The sequence below is a fragment of the Pteropus alecto genome, unplaced genomic scaffold (assembly GCF_000325575.1).
Source record: "Pteropus alecto unplaced genomic scaffold, ASM32557v1 scaffold101, whole genome shotgun sequence".
Taxonomy (NCBI): Eukaryota; Metazoa; Chordata; class Mammalia; order Chiroptera; family Pteropodidae; genus Pteropus; species Pteropus alecto.
The window spans coordinates 13058174-13072785 of record NW_006432945.1 but is presented as its reverse complement, the minus strand read 5'-3'; positions in this window follow the sequence as shown (position 1 = coordinate 13072785).

Genomic DNA, 14612 nt, shown 5'->3' with positions numbered 1-14612 from the left:
TCTCTGGACCTCAAAGAATGGGGGTTCAAGAAATAGAGCCTAGTCAAATCATGCTGTGGTCCATGGCGCCCAGGTATTGCATATACAGAAAACGGGAGATCTGAGTTGTCTTGGAGAATAGTGAGCACAGGGAGGAGACAATGAAAGATCGTTGGAGGCAGAAGGGTGTTGAACTTTGAAAATGAGCAGGTTTGGGAAGGGAGGAGGGGAAGCGAGGTTGATAGATGAATTTGGCTTTAGACATGCCAAAGACAGGGAGGGTGTCGTATATACTATAACGGAGACGTCCAGGCAGCGGTTCGAGTAGTCTCCGGAGCTGAGATGAAAGACCTGGGGTTGGTGACGTGGATCTGGAGCCATTTGCATGGACACGAAGCTTGCTGGGTGGAGACCATCAGCGAGAGGGAAATCTAAGAAGACTGAAGGCAGAATCCCAACCCTATTTCCTTGGTCCCTGGGTCTGGTCGTATACTTCTTCTTCAGTCCTTGTAGCTAAAGTGTTTGGCATCCAGTAGATAGCCACAAAATACTTGTTGATTGGCACGTAACAACAACCCAAGGAATACGTTCGTTGACGATGATGTCGGAACTGAGCTCAGTTGGTTGCTTAGCTTCTGCTCTTCTCTTAGAGACGAAGCCCCCCTGTCGCATTCCCCTCCTTGGAAGTTGGCGATCACTGGCCCCCGGTGTTTCTAGGGTGCCTGGGAAAATACGAATTCCTCTTAGGGCTAGGCCTTCAGCTTGGCTGCGGAGCTCCGAGCTGGGACGCTAAGAGCAGAGCAGTGCTTATGCTGTGAGAGCGGGGGCAGGACGGGGCGAGCGAAGATGCTGTTGGGGTACAAGGAGGAAAGATAAACATTTCCTTGTCAGTCTGCGAGGACAGGCGTGAGGCCTAGGTTCTCTTTGGAGGAAAGATAAACATTTCCTTGTCAGTCTGCGAGGCCTAAGTTCTCTTTTGGGGGATTGCAGAGAGAAGGCCCAGGGACATGAGAGACAGCCACTGCCATGTGGGCATGGGAAATAGCATCACACAGGAGGTGTGGGCTGGGCCTGCCCCAGAGCACGCATTTCCTCTGAAGCCTTGCAGTTACCCGTGCTTTTCCAGGGGGACAGATGCTGTGCCCAGGACCTGTCCCCACTGGCACCATGGGCTCTGCTGCCCTGACTGTGACGTGCCCACTGGCGAGGATGGCAGTCCCAGGAACCACGTCCATCCCTGACAAACCTGTTCTTCCCACCCCTGCCGGACCCCAGCATCCCCAGCCTGGAACATCTCCAAGCACCGCTCCCACCCCTGGCTGCTGCCGGGCATGGCTGGCTCAGAGGGCTGTGAGCAGAGTCCTCCTACTGTGGGAGGCCACAGCCCCGAGCCTGTGGGAGGCAGGAACCCTGTCCTCCTGCAGGCTCCCTCAGCCTGGGCACATAGGTGACTGGGCATGTGCAGCCTGCCTGGGGTGCTGGCCGCCGGGCTACGGAATGCGAGCCAGGGAGGAATGCGGCTGGGCCCCTGACGCCCCAGCCTGCCTGCCAGCTGGCAGGAATCGTTATCTGCACCGGAGAGCAGGCCAGGCTTCCCACACTGAGTGAGCCAGAGCTCAGCAGATGTCTCCCGTCAGTGCAGCAAAGGCTCGGATGGGGTCGAGTCGGCCTCTTTCCTCTTCCGTGTAGACAAGGGCCGGTCTGGGGACTCAGGGCAGGTGCCTTTCCTGCTCTGGGACCACACTATGGTCGGGCAGCCTGGGGTTAAAATTCTATCTCCCTCACTCTCCCCTCCCCCCAGCACCCCACTTTCTTCCTCACGAGCTGAACTTCCTCTTCTCGTTTGTCCCTGGAGCCCTGCTCTTCATTTCATTCGGTCTCTGAATAGGAGGATGGAAACCTTATTTTGGGTTTCATCTTCCATCTTAGAAATTTCAAATCTTTTCCCCCCACTTCCTCCCGGAGCCCTCTCCCCCGTGGGAGAGATTTGGCTTCCTCCTTTCTCCAGCTGCTGTCCCCTGCTGTCCCCCGCTGCTTTGCCTCCTAAGTTCCTTGGCAACAGCATGAGGGGGCGGCAGGGCCAGGGCCCTTCTGGTTTGCCACGTTCTGTGATCCGCCACCCTCCTGTCTCTCGGCCCTACTTCGCAGCAGCCGAAACTTTCCCACCTCTGATGGCCGAGCTCACACCTCCCTCCCTTCCGCCCCTACCTTCGCTGTAGGCACTGGAGAGAGAGCGACCGCTCGCTCCACGCCGGCCTGCCTGGGTTCGAATCCTTGCTCTGGCATGTACGCTCCGCCAGCTTGGAAAAGGGACCTTCTCCTGGGTTTGCTCGTGTGTAAACCGGGGATGATACCTGCACCTTCATCACCCGGAGGCCGTGCAGGTTGTGAGTCAGCTCAGGGAAAGCACCTGCCATGATGACTGCCCCAGCCCGTGCTCTTATCTGGCAAATATTTCTGAACAAAAAAATCTCTCTCGCTCTTGGCTTTGGCTGGTCCGGGCTTTATGAATACATAGCTTTTCTGGGTTCAGCGCCTGCCCCTCAGCTCCTGCTCGGCCGAGCGTCGATAGACTCTGTGACTTGGGCTCCGCGGGCCCCGGCAGGCTCTGCTTCTCCAGGTCTCTGAGGTCTGAAAGAGAGAAACACCTAGACCTGCTGGACAGACCTGGGCTTGGCCTTCTGGCTGGTGCGTCTGCACACACCTGCTCTTGCCCCTCGCCGCTCACAGGGCACCCCCCCGAGGGCTGTTCCTGACACCCCTTCCCAGATGGCCGGCAGTTCCTGCCTTCGTGGGCCCCCTCTAAGCGTTACTTTTCTTCGCTCCTCGACGCCAGCTGACATATTTACTGTCCCGTCCCTCACCGTGCCCGCTTTACCCCAGGAGGGCAGGGCCTCTGCCTGGGTTGTACGCCCAAAGCCTAGAACAGTGTCTGGTTCTTCCAAAACCTGTTCGATAAATATTGCCACTTGAGAGCGTATTTTATGCCCTAGTCATTGTTAGCTCCCTTGTCGCGTGTTTTATGGCAGGCAGTCGGGTTTCGAGTCAGGCAGAACAGAATTTAAACCTTCCCTTTTCTACCTTAAGAAATGTACTCTGAGCACCTGTGTTTTCATCTGTAAAATAGAGAAAATAATATTTATACCACAGGGTTATAGCGAAGATTCACAGAGACAATGGCGCCTAAAACAGTGAGTGACATGCAAGGGAAGCTCATTAAATCCTTGGTGAATGAATAAGTGAAGGAAGGAAAGGCTGCCCCTTCGTCTGATCTCCTACCTTCCGACCTCTCTCATCTCCCTGGCCCGCTCCTCTCCGAGGCTGGCACGCTGAGACGCCCGCTAATCCTCCAGCCACAGGGCATCGGCCTCTCTGAGTCCCTGCTGGCAGCAGCAATCTGGATCAGCCTTAGAAGTTATTATCCTTTAAAGCAGGGGTCGGCCACTAGTTTAGCTCGAGTGCCACAAATATGGAACACATTTGGCCAGAGGCACCGGAGTGGCCAAAAGAACATTTTTTCCAGTTTTCAGAAAGGTGTCACCAACACCCACTGGCGCTTTTGGCTACATGTCTGGTTTTTCTATAAGGTCTTTACTATTTACTTCCAGCATCTCTGTTCGTCTTCTTCATCTATCACTCTTAAGCAAAGAGTCGTTTTCCTTCTCCTGGCTCCTTTTTCTGGTTTCTGTCCTCTTCTTTCTGTCAGAAGCAGGCGCCTCTCCGGCCACCCCCAGGCTAGTTATTCCAAACTTCTCCCAGCTTCTTTCCCGCCCTCCTTTAACTGCCTCTTGCCAGGGGCCAGAGTGTGACAAGAGTCCACAACTTAGACGCGGAGGGGAAGGCCCAACGTCCTGAGGCCTTGTCACGGGTGACAGGTGACGCTCCTGGCCACCCGTCCCTGCTTCTGCCATCAGAGTTGAACGTGGCGGGTCTGCCATACCACGACACGTTCGATACGCTTCTATTCATCAGCAGAAAAGCTTGAAGAGTTAGAACGAGGACAAAGACAAGACGCTCTCTGTGGGGCCCCTGAAGGAGGTGACAAGGCTACTGGGTCCAGGCTAGCTTATTGCACGGTCTTCCTGCCCCTGTCCAGGGACGAGTCTGTAAGACTGCTCACTGGAAGCCACGAACGGGCGGTTCTGAGAGCACAGCTTCTAATCTTGGTCCAAGCAGGCACCTCCCACGCCCTCAAAGGCCAGCAGCTGCCCCATCATCATAGGGAGCCTCTCGAGTTTACCTTTCCTCTTCTGAAAAATGAGGAGGACAGTTTCTGCCCTGGGCTCTGCTGCCCTTGGAGCGTGTTCTGAGGATCGGACGTGAGGCCGTGGGGAGCGTCTGCACATCTGAGGGTGAAGGAGCCTCGGAAGTAGTCTGCAAAGACACCCAGCTTTCCTCAGTGTCAGCCCGGGGGGGTGGGGGCCCGGATCACGTTTCCGGGCACACTGGAGGGTCGCTCAGATTCAGAGAAGCAACACAAGCCCCATGTGAGGTGGCGTGGTAGCATTTGCTCGCTGGGAACAGCGCTGCTGGAAAGTGTAGACTCGACAGCTCCAAGTCAGGCTTCGGGTTTTGCTGGCTTCACGGGCAAGCTGTCCCCCCGCCCCCCAGTACCAGCATCCCAACTCCTCACATCTCAGCATCTCACCCGACTGAGCCAGGCCGCACCTCCAGAAAATGTGCCCCTGGGGCCTTTGTCGAATCTGGAGACAGGGCCCTGCCTTTGTCAGGATCCGATGCCGTGCTGAGCACCTCGAAGGGCCTGGGGCCTACCACGCTATGAAGCTGAATGTATGGGCCGCTTTTGAAAGAAACCTTTTTACTGCCAAGAGCAAGCTAAATGGCCCTGAGTTTTAAAAAATAAATAAATAAAAAGTGTTTTACCTGACACAGATATTCAGGCTAAAGGAAAAAGTTAGAAGACATGTATTAGAAGAATATAACATATATATAATATTATATATACGTGTGTGAATACGTTATTATGAACCAGGCCTTGTGCTAAGCACTTTACCTACCAGATTTCATGTATTTAAATGCTGAAGAAGAAAAATGGAGGAAAAGCGTCTCCTAAGTAGCTGAGAGTGTGCATTTATCCTGCAGCAGAGAATGAAGATGAATGAAAGGCCTGTAAGAAAGCAGCTAAAAGGATCCTACGTGGAGACCCGCTTTCGTCTGGGCTGCTGGCCAGAGGTACGTAGAAGAAAGGAAATAATGAACTTGTAGAATGTCAGAGCTAAAAAGAGCCTCGAGCTGATCTTTTCCCGCCACCGTCCGTCCCATTTTACAGTTGAGGGTGCCAAGGTCCAAAGCAGGGTAGGGGCACACCCACCCTGACCCAGCTAGTCGCACCCAGTGTCGCCTCCTTGGCCAGGGACCTTCCAGGGAAACCTAACGGTGCGTCCCTGTGCCCTCGCTAGCCAGATTAAGTCACGCGTCTCATAGGTGGAAGGGTCCTTTCTCCTTGGGCACGGCACATGCCTCTGCTAGTCATCTATGAACCTGTGCATCACGAGTGATTGATTGCTGTCTGTCATCGCTGTGGCTCCTCGTGTGGCAAAGGCTCTTGCTGACCACCAGGCTGACCGATCCAGCCCAGACCCAGAATGAGTCTCCGTGGGCATCTGCTCAAGCAGCCCCCTGGCTTGAGCTGGATTATGGCCTCGCTGTCATGATCGAGGACTGGTCCCCAAACTCAGGAGAGCCAGACGTGGCATCTGCCCTTTGAACCTGACTGTGTTCCTTGGAAACTTAGAGTCATAGGCCTTCGGAGCTGGCAGAGCCCAAGGGTCATCTAGCTCCGCCCCGCCCATCAGCGAGCAGCCCAGCGACCTGCCCATTGACACAACTGGTTGCCGACTGTCTGTGCGGGTCTCTCTCCTCACTGCTCTGGGAAGGAACTAGTGTTGGTCGTAGCAGTTAACTGGTACTAGTGGACTCTTAGCAGGGGGGTGCGGGGGGAGGGCTCCAGTGCCGGTCGCAGTGTGGGGACAAAGGGTGCAGGTGTGAGCGGACACCTGAGGAAGGAACAAAGTCCTCCGCAGCTGGATGTGTGTGCGCCACACACCTGCCCAGGAGCACCGCGCTTGCCTGTGCGGCCACTGCCCTGCACAGCCCACTCCCGTCTCCTCGGACCCCTATGAAGGATGCAGAGCAGCGACTTTCCACCCCATTCCCCAGCGAGAGTGCGTAGGCTCAAAGACAACACCTAAGTGCTCGTAAATAATAATATGAGAGATGCGGAGGGACAGAGAGATGAAACTAAAACTCAAAACAAGACAATATTCAAGCAGCAACGCTGCGTTCAGGGCTTCCAGCCTGAACGTGCAGGTTGCATATTCCTGAAGAAATATGCGACCTGCGTTCGGCCCCAGCTCCCCGCTCCAGTACCATGGAACGTGAAGCAGAATGTCCCTTCCCCCGTGACCTCGCTGCCCACGCCCTCTACCCCGCCCCACGAATGCGCGCTCTGGTCCCCAAACCGAGCTGGACTAAAGCCCAGCGGAGGTTCCATGAACCTGTTGTTATTTTTCTGAGGATCTCTCTCTTAAGCTTAATAACAAGAGGAAAGAGAAGTCCCCTGGAGAAGGCTGGATGTGGGCGCGAACGCGGCTTCAGGCCGCGCAGGCCCAGGCGCCAGGGTGCGTGCGCACAGAGCAGCGGGTGCGGGTGCGCTCGGAGCAGCGGGGTGCGCCGTCCGGAACCCAGCGAGGATGCGGCCAGGCTGCCCCAAAGGCGCCGGAGAGCACCAGCGGGAGGCGCTACATCCCAGGCTCTGGCTGCGCGAGTGCGGTCAGCGCCCTTTAGCGGACAATGATATTAAGAGGGTTTTCCTGCAACCTAGAAAGCGATAAACTACCATCTTTAAATCCATCGAATGCCCTATAATCAAAAAACAAATCATCTGCTATCAAGAATAACTGAGTAGCTACTAAGCACAGGCAGAGAAAGGGGTGGGCGGCCGAGTGAAAACCCAGGGCAGAAAGAACAGGCCAGTCAACAGGTGGGAGAGAGGGGGCGCAGGATAAGCAGAGGATTCGCCAGAAGGCCCAGGAGAGAAAATGAGGTAGCGGAGCGGAGCGGAGCTGCGGGATGGGGGTGGGGGCAGGAACGGCCTCGCCTGCTCCGCACGCTGGTTTGGTGGTACAGCTTGCCACAGCCCACCAGTCACGGGGGTCTGCCCAGCCTGCGCCTCCACCCTCTGCTTCGCCAGCTCTGGGATGCCGTTCCTCTGGGAAGTACACGCTGCAGGGCCACGGTGTCCTGTGATCGGTGACACGAGTGTGGTGCCAGCCCCCAGGGAGGAGATGAAAATAGAAATTAAGATTTAAAACACTGAAAAAAAAAAACTTTTCATTTCTCTCCATTCCCAGGTCACTAAGTCCAATAATAGAATCATCCACTTCTCAATCATGCTTGACCCCAGGCATCTGCTCAGTTCATAGGTTTGCAGAGCGGAAGAAATATGCAACCTGAGCGTAGACTGCAGTCCTGGAGTAAAGTGCCTTCTACTCCAAAGAGCTCACGTTCCAAATCTGTCACTATTTTTTGTTTTATGAATCGCTCACGCGGCGAGAGGTGCAGGGCTCCAGACAAGTGGAGAGATGGCGCTGCCTATGTAATTCAGTCAGAATCCTAAGCCAAGAGTTTGCCACCCTCAGCCGAGAGAAGGTGGGGCTCTGAGAGTTACTGGTGTGTGTGTGTGTGGTCCATCAGCAACTGAGAAACACGAAGTGGTCTGCAGTGGACACTGGAGGTCCAGCCCAAAGATGCCGCATATGGAACGTAACGTCCATCCAAGCCACCATCCCCGCTCCAGAGAGACAGGGTCTCATGACTGTCTCGCTGAAGGCTCTCGCCCAGGGTGCCACTCTGCCGTGACATAAAGCAAGTGTGAAGTAACGAATTGCTGGGGAAGGTGACAAATCTTGGGGAAAGACTGGTCCTCGCGGCCACATTTGGATGTGCGGAGAGGCCCCAAGAGGATAATAAGCAAGGAGGGACATTCATGAAGACACAGTCCTGAGGACCAGGGAGGGAGGGATGGGTGCCAACAAGGGGGTCACGGTGAAAGATCGAGCTCCCTGGGTAACCGTCTTCCCCCCACAGGTGAATAATGGTGCCCAGTGCAGCCTTCCATTTTGCCACTCTACGAGGCGATTCCCTCTGTATTCGTTTCCTGGAGCTGCCGCAGCAAACTGGGTGGCTTAAAACGACAGAAATGTCTTGTCTCACAGTTCTGGAAGCTGGAAGTCCCAAATCAAGGTGTCGGCAGGGCCCTGCTCCCCAGGAACCTGCAGGGGCGACCCTCCCTCGCCGCCCCCTGGCCGTGGTAGCTGCTGGCACCACTGCCTCTTCCTTGGCTGGCAGCTGCAGCAGGTCCCCCTCCGCCTCTGGTGTCGCACGGAACTCTTTCCTCCGTGTCTGTCTGTGTCCAAATCTCTCTTTTAGAAGGATGTTAGTCATTGGATCAGGGACCATGCTCATCTAGTGTGACCTTGTCTCGATGACTTGATTACATTTGAACCCTATTTCCATATAAGGTCACATTCATCGGTAGTGGGACTCAGGTCGTAAACCTATCTTTTTGGGTCAACGCAGAAGTTCATCCAATCGCCTTAGCTTTGCGGTAAAAGCTCACGCAGCCTGAGTTGTGCAGTCAGGAGACAAGGGCAGGACAGATGGAGCAGAGAGAGACAGGCGTCCTGTTTGAGCCTCCTCGAGGATGCCGACAAGAGCCATAGCCGCTGCCTCGTTTGACCCCTTCCCTTCCCCACTATATTCTAGAGGGAGATGACCCTTGAAAGGTGTGTGTGTGGCTGACACATGTGCACTTGTCTTATCCCACCTCCGTCCCCCTAGAAATGATGAACCCGTCGGGTTTATAATGAGCCAGTACAGTCGCCAGCTCATCTAAGTACGCTCTACGTGCAAGCTCAGGGCTGCCTCGCTCAGTCAATATTTGTCGAACTGAACAGAGTAAAACCAAATTGAGTTGCGGGGACGAGCCATGCCAATACTCCTTTGGCCTTGGAAAGTGTGAAGAGAACGGCCAGGGCTTGGGACAGAGAGAGGATGATTCCCCGAGGTCCCGATGAGGCCACCAGCTGGCCCGTGGCCTGACGGGGCCACGATCAGCTATTCTTCCATCCTGTTATTACCTTTCCAAGATCTCGCGTCTCCTTGTCCTGTCAATAAGGATAGATATCCAGCACCATCCCCACCTTTTCAGAAATGTCTGCCTTTTTTTGTGTGTTTAAAGTGAAACATCTGAGATTTCTGGCAATCTAGTCGGAATGAGTCTCCGTCCACTCAAGCTGGGTGTCAGATGCGCCAGCTGTCGTGTGACCCGCGTCTCCCCTACCCATCCACCCCCAGCCTTCGTGCAGGGCACCGTGACCGCAGGCAGAAAGCAAGACTCTTTCTACTCCACACGCTTCCGCTCCGTGGGAATTCTGGTTTCTTTCAAGCTGCATCCACGCATCGCAGGTGGTGTCTCACGGCTTCTGGGGAAACAGCTGTGTGTACCTATGCCATTTCCGTCAGCTTCAAATTAGACTCACTCTGGTGGCGTCTCTACCAAAATGATAGCAATGCCACTGATGCCCACTTCGGTCACCCCACGACTGCTGGCATCCCCTAAGTTCCCCTAGGCGATGCTTCTGTCGATGTTGGCACCAGAAAGCTGGAGGCTGCCACATTTCTGCTGCATCACGAACCCCAGCAGGCTGGGCTGCCATGGCCGAGCCACAATAGCAAGGCCACCACCACCGCGGGCACCAGCACTGCCTCTCACAGGGCAAACGCCACTGCCCAAAGCTCCAACTCCTGTTCACGAAGCCGCTGACACCACCCTGAGTTTACCATGAGGCTCTCAGTGCCCGTGGGGGGATCTGGACCACTCTGGGTGTTTACGATGCCTGTTTGCACCCTCCTCCCCTGGGGTCGGGCAGGAGGCCTGGGAGCCTGAGCGACAGCGATGAGCAGAAGGCCCTTCCGCTCCGGGCGTGGCTCACTGTCGCCAAGTCAGGCGGAGGCTCCTGCATGTGCTCTCTGAGCTTTGCTTTCCCGAACATCCCGACAGGCCGAATACCGGCGCAAAGGTGATAAAACCGACGTCAACTAAAACTTAATCGTTGCCCAAAGAGTATTTTCCAGATAGGAAAATAAAAGCATAATGGTGGTCGGGACAGTCAGCCAGCAGGCCCATCGCTAGAGAACCACGATGAAAAACCCCAGTCCACGCTGTCTCCCAGGGGGAGACGCTTCTGGTCAAAGCGAAGGCGACCCGTCTGAAGCGGACCGCCCGCCCTGGGGATGAGGAGCTGTCCCGCTTCGGGGCCACCCACCTGTTCCGAGGTAGCCCAGGGAGGGCACTGGATCATGGCAGAGGGGACCTGACTCAAGGGGTCACAGAACTGAGAAATGGAAGGAGCTCAGACACTGTGTAGTCTTTTCAAAGTTGAAACTCTGTCTTCATGGGAAATTCCACCTGGGACCTCACACGCGACAGATAAAGGCGGGCTCTGACGGAGGCGGGCATGGCGGCTCCTGAGCCCTGGCTTGCTGGATGGTCCCAAGAACTCCGGTCTGAAAGCTGCCGAGCTCACCCACGCGGTTGTTCGCCTCACAGACGAGGGTTCTGCGGCTGGGCCGATCCGGCACGTTAGCGACCGGCACCCATGTCTCCTTGTCCCCACCCCGCTCTCTTTTCACAGTGTTTGCCATTTTCTGACTTCGTTTCTTCATCTTTAAAATGAAGACGGAGCCAAAATATCTGCCCCGCCTACCCAGGGCGTCCGAGGACGGAGGCGGAGTTAGAGGACCAACCGCCTGTAGCTCTCGCGGTGCCCTCGGGAGCAAAGAAATTCTATTCCACGATGCTTCCCCAGCGTTTCTGGTTCCTGCTGCAACGGCCCTCCTTCGTCTCCAGGGGTGCAGAGGGAGGACCAGAACAGGGGCTTAGAGACCCAGATGAAGCGCCCCGTAAAGGGGGTCCGCAGCTCCTGGGGCAGAAGGCAGGTGTTGCCTCGGAAGTGAGGCTCCACGCCCTCGAAGGACACGCGGCATCTGAGAAGTCTCCTCCCCACTGTCAGGATGTCTCCTTGCTATTTAAGAGGAGCTTTACAGTCCTCGGGAAGTCTCAGAAGTCCCGTTTCCTTACGGTTTGGCTGTGAGGAGCGGTATTAAGTACCTCGGGGCTGTCTACTAAGAGCTCAGATGCCGTAAAGCTTTACCTTCACATCTTATCGATCGCCTCCTGGGCTTGGTGAGCAGCCACCTGCCTGGGGCTTCCATGAGCACACAGACGTCCGACCAGCCGTCTAACCACGGAGCCCTCACCGCTTCCTGAGGGTGAGGGTGAGGGCGAGAGCCCAGGATGCTGAGGCCGCGTTCTCGGGGCAGCGAGGAAAAAGCAGATTCCTCCTCTTCCTCTGGGCCGGGGATGCGGGGCATCGAGGAGGGTCCGGGTGCCTTACTCGGTCACCCCCACCGTCAGCTCCAGAGCCTCCCCAGCCTGAGAGGGACAAGGAAGGGGTCCTCAGGACATGGGACTGGAAGTGGTCAGGTCCTGCCTGTCACCCCAGTACCTACGCCATTGGCTCCTCGCTGCCTGCCCAGGCTTGTCCCAGACGCAGCAGATTCCAGGGAGAATCACACAGTGGGACTATGACCAGCTCCCCGACAGCGCTCATCAAGGATAAGGGTTCAGGCCGCATCACGCGCGGGGACCTCGGCAGACACGTGCTCGCTCGGGCCTCTGCTCCCCAGTTTAGACCGTCCACCACCTCTTAGACTCGGAAGGGGACCTGTGTGCGTGCTCGCCTGGAACTGCCCAGGCTCTGCTGAGCAGCCACGCATGAGCCGAGGGGCCCTGGAGGCCCTACACCAGGCTTTCCCACGCCAGCGACACTCAGCGCATCCTGTCTGAGTTACAGTGAATCAGAGACAAGCCTCAGGCCCAACGGCACGAAACAGAGGCTGTACCGAGGGTCTCGGCTCTGGACTCCCCGGAACCGTGAGGTGGCCGTGCTCAGAACGGGCTGGCGTCGCAGCGGGAGGGGTTCAGGCGGACTGGAGATGGTACCCAGGTCCTCAAGGCCTGGGCCTTTGCTCTCAACTATTTCTTGAAGCTGTCCTCTCCTCTCCAAGGTCAAGGACACATCATCTATCACTAAACAGCAGGGTTGGTTCTTACTGCCTCTGGTCTCGCTTCCTTCCAAACTCTCCTCCACGCCGCAGGTGTCTGTAAAACCGAGCCGGGCCACGTCCCCTTCCGAAACAGAGGCCGAGGCGCCCGCCGTGGGCCCTCCCTTCGCCTTGCGCCTCGCCCTCCGCTCTTCTCGGCTCTGTGACACTGCACGGTCCACTCCCTTCTCTCCTCTACGTCACTTCATCCTCGTTGTCACCTGGAAACTCTTCCTCGTCCTCCGAGAGTCGGCGCAGGTGTTCCCACCTCTCGACAGCCCGTCCCGGCCGCCGGGGATCCAGTGCCCTCCTCCAGGCTCCCTCGGCACCTGGGCACGTCGTTGCTGCCCGGACCGCCCTGGACCCTCACGGCTGCCTCTGTCTCCTGAGTGTGGCCGTGTTCCTAAAGCACAGCGAGCCACACTCAGCTCATCTCTTTACACACAGGAAATGGAAGGGGCGAGGATAATAATATTGCTCGAACTGGTTAGAACCGAACTAAGTTTGGGGCTGCCCAGGGACGCAGAGTGAACGGCCCCGACTCCAGTGCCCTCCAGCCCCAGGCTCACATGGAGCACGTGTGAGGCTCTGACCTACGTGTCTCCAGACCCGTGGGCAGCCTCAAACGTCCTCGAGGAATCCTGGGAGCAGCAGGAACCCCTCCCCGTCCCAAATCTCATTAAGAATTATGATAATGATGTGATGGAAAGTAATATTAAATAAATCCTTTCGAAAGGAAAAACGGTGTCTTCAGGTGAGGGGAGGGCCTCTTAGAGAGTTCACTGGTCAGAGCGTCGAAAGAAGAAGTAGATACATTTATTTGTGTCTGGAGTTGCTGGTGGCCCTGACGTCTGGCTCCAGCCTGGGCCAGGAGAGCCTGCTTGGGAAGCACGCTGCAGGGGTAGCACCCAGACCTCCACGCAGCCAGGGATTTGGACCGGGTTTTCGGAGGCGGCGGAGGCAGCCAAGGCTGGGCAGGGGCTTGGATGTGTAGCGGTAAATTCAATGCCTTGTTCTTTGTTTTCCGATCAGGATGTGCGTGCTTTGTGTCTGCCGTGGCATGGCTGACGTCACTGGGAGAGAAGACGCGAGGGCAGGGCTTCCGGCGGGGCTGGCATCTGCTCTCTCCTGCTCTCGGCTTGTGAGGACTGCCCCCCCGCTGCCTCGTCCAAGTTCTGACCCAGCCGCCGGGTGAGAAGGATCTGACTCTCCGCCCCTCTTAGCGGCCACGAGAAAGGAGCCCCCAGGGTCACGTTTGAGAGGGACCCTCCGCCTGAGCCACGTGGGGGACTTGGGGACTTGCTCTCCTCAAATATAATCTTAGGGTAAAATATCATGGTTTGGGTTTGCTTTTGTAAAAAGGCAAAGGACTAAATTTAGCAGGCTGTCTGGCACACATTCCCCAGGGAGTCTCTACCCTTTAGAAAGAACTCAAGCGAAATCTCTCCTGAGCAGGAGCACTCCACCCCCGAGGGACAGGGACACGGCCTCAGGGTGTCCCTCCCTTTCTCAGAGAGGAGCTGTCTGCTGGCTCAGGGCTTCGATACGGTGTAGCAGCTCCATCCCCTCCACTCCCACTCAAGATCCTGCAGTGGCTCCCCAGTGCCATCGGGGTAAAACTCAGCCTACTTAGAGGGACCCTCGGGGGGACTCCGTAATCTGACCTCTACTCATACGTTCATTCAGCCAACGGCGACGGAGCACCTGCCTCGCGGCGGCCTCACGCCAGGCCTGTGAATGCAGAGGCGGAACTGTGGACGCGGCGCGGTTCAGGGAGCTCGCGCTGTCGTGGGGATGACGATCCGTTTCATGTGTTACACGTGGCCGGGCGACAGTCTCCAGTTAGTCACTCGAACACTAGCCTAGGTATGAGATCGTTTGTAAACATGATTGGCGTCCATAACCAGCTGACTTTAAGAGAGGTCGCCTTCAGTGATCTGGCTGAGTGTCCTCGCGCCTGGGAGGTCAAGGCCTGATGGGAAGCGTGGACTCCCTCAGTCCTGCAGCTGGTGACAGGTCCCTGGCTACCCCCAATGACACAGGTAGGAGCATCAGGAGGAGGGAAGTCACCCCAAGTGGTCTCGACGTGGGATCACGCTTCACCGTCCCAAGGGAAACGAAGAGCCGTCCCCTCTCCCCAGGCCCCGGGAGGTCACGGGCTGTCACCACACCACCAGCTGGTGCTCTCGAGGGCCCCGCGCCACACCCGCCTGCCACCCTCATGCTCCGGCTCTCCCTTCCAGGAAATGGAGGGAGCTGGGCCGCCTCCTCTCTCTTCTCTGGGGGGCCTGTTTCGGGAGCCGCCAACGTGACCATGGGCCTCACTGCCAGCACAGTCACCCCTGGCCTTTTCCCTTCCTGCCTGCTGTTCCTTCTCTAGTGACAACTGTGCCACTTGCTGATGAGAGCGAGAGACCCAGAGGAACCCGCCTGTGAGGGGAGGA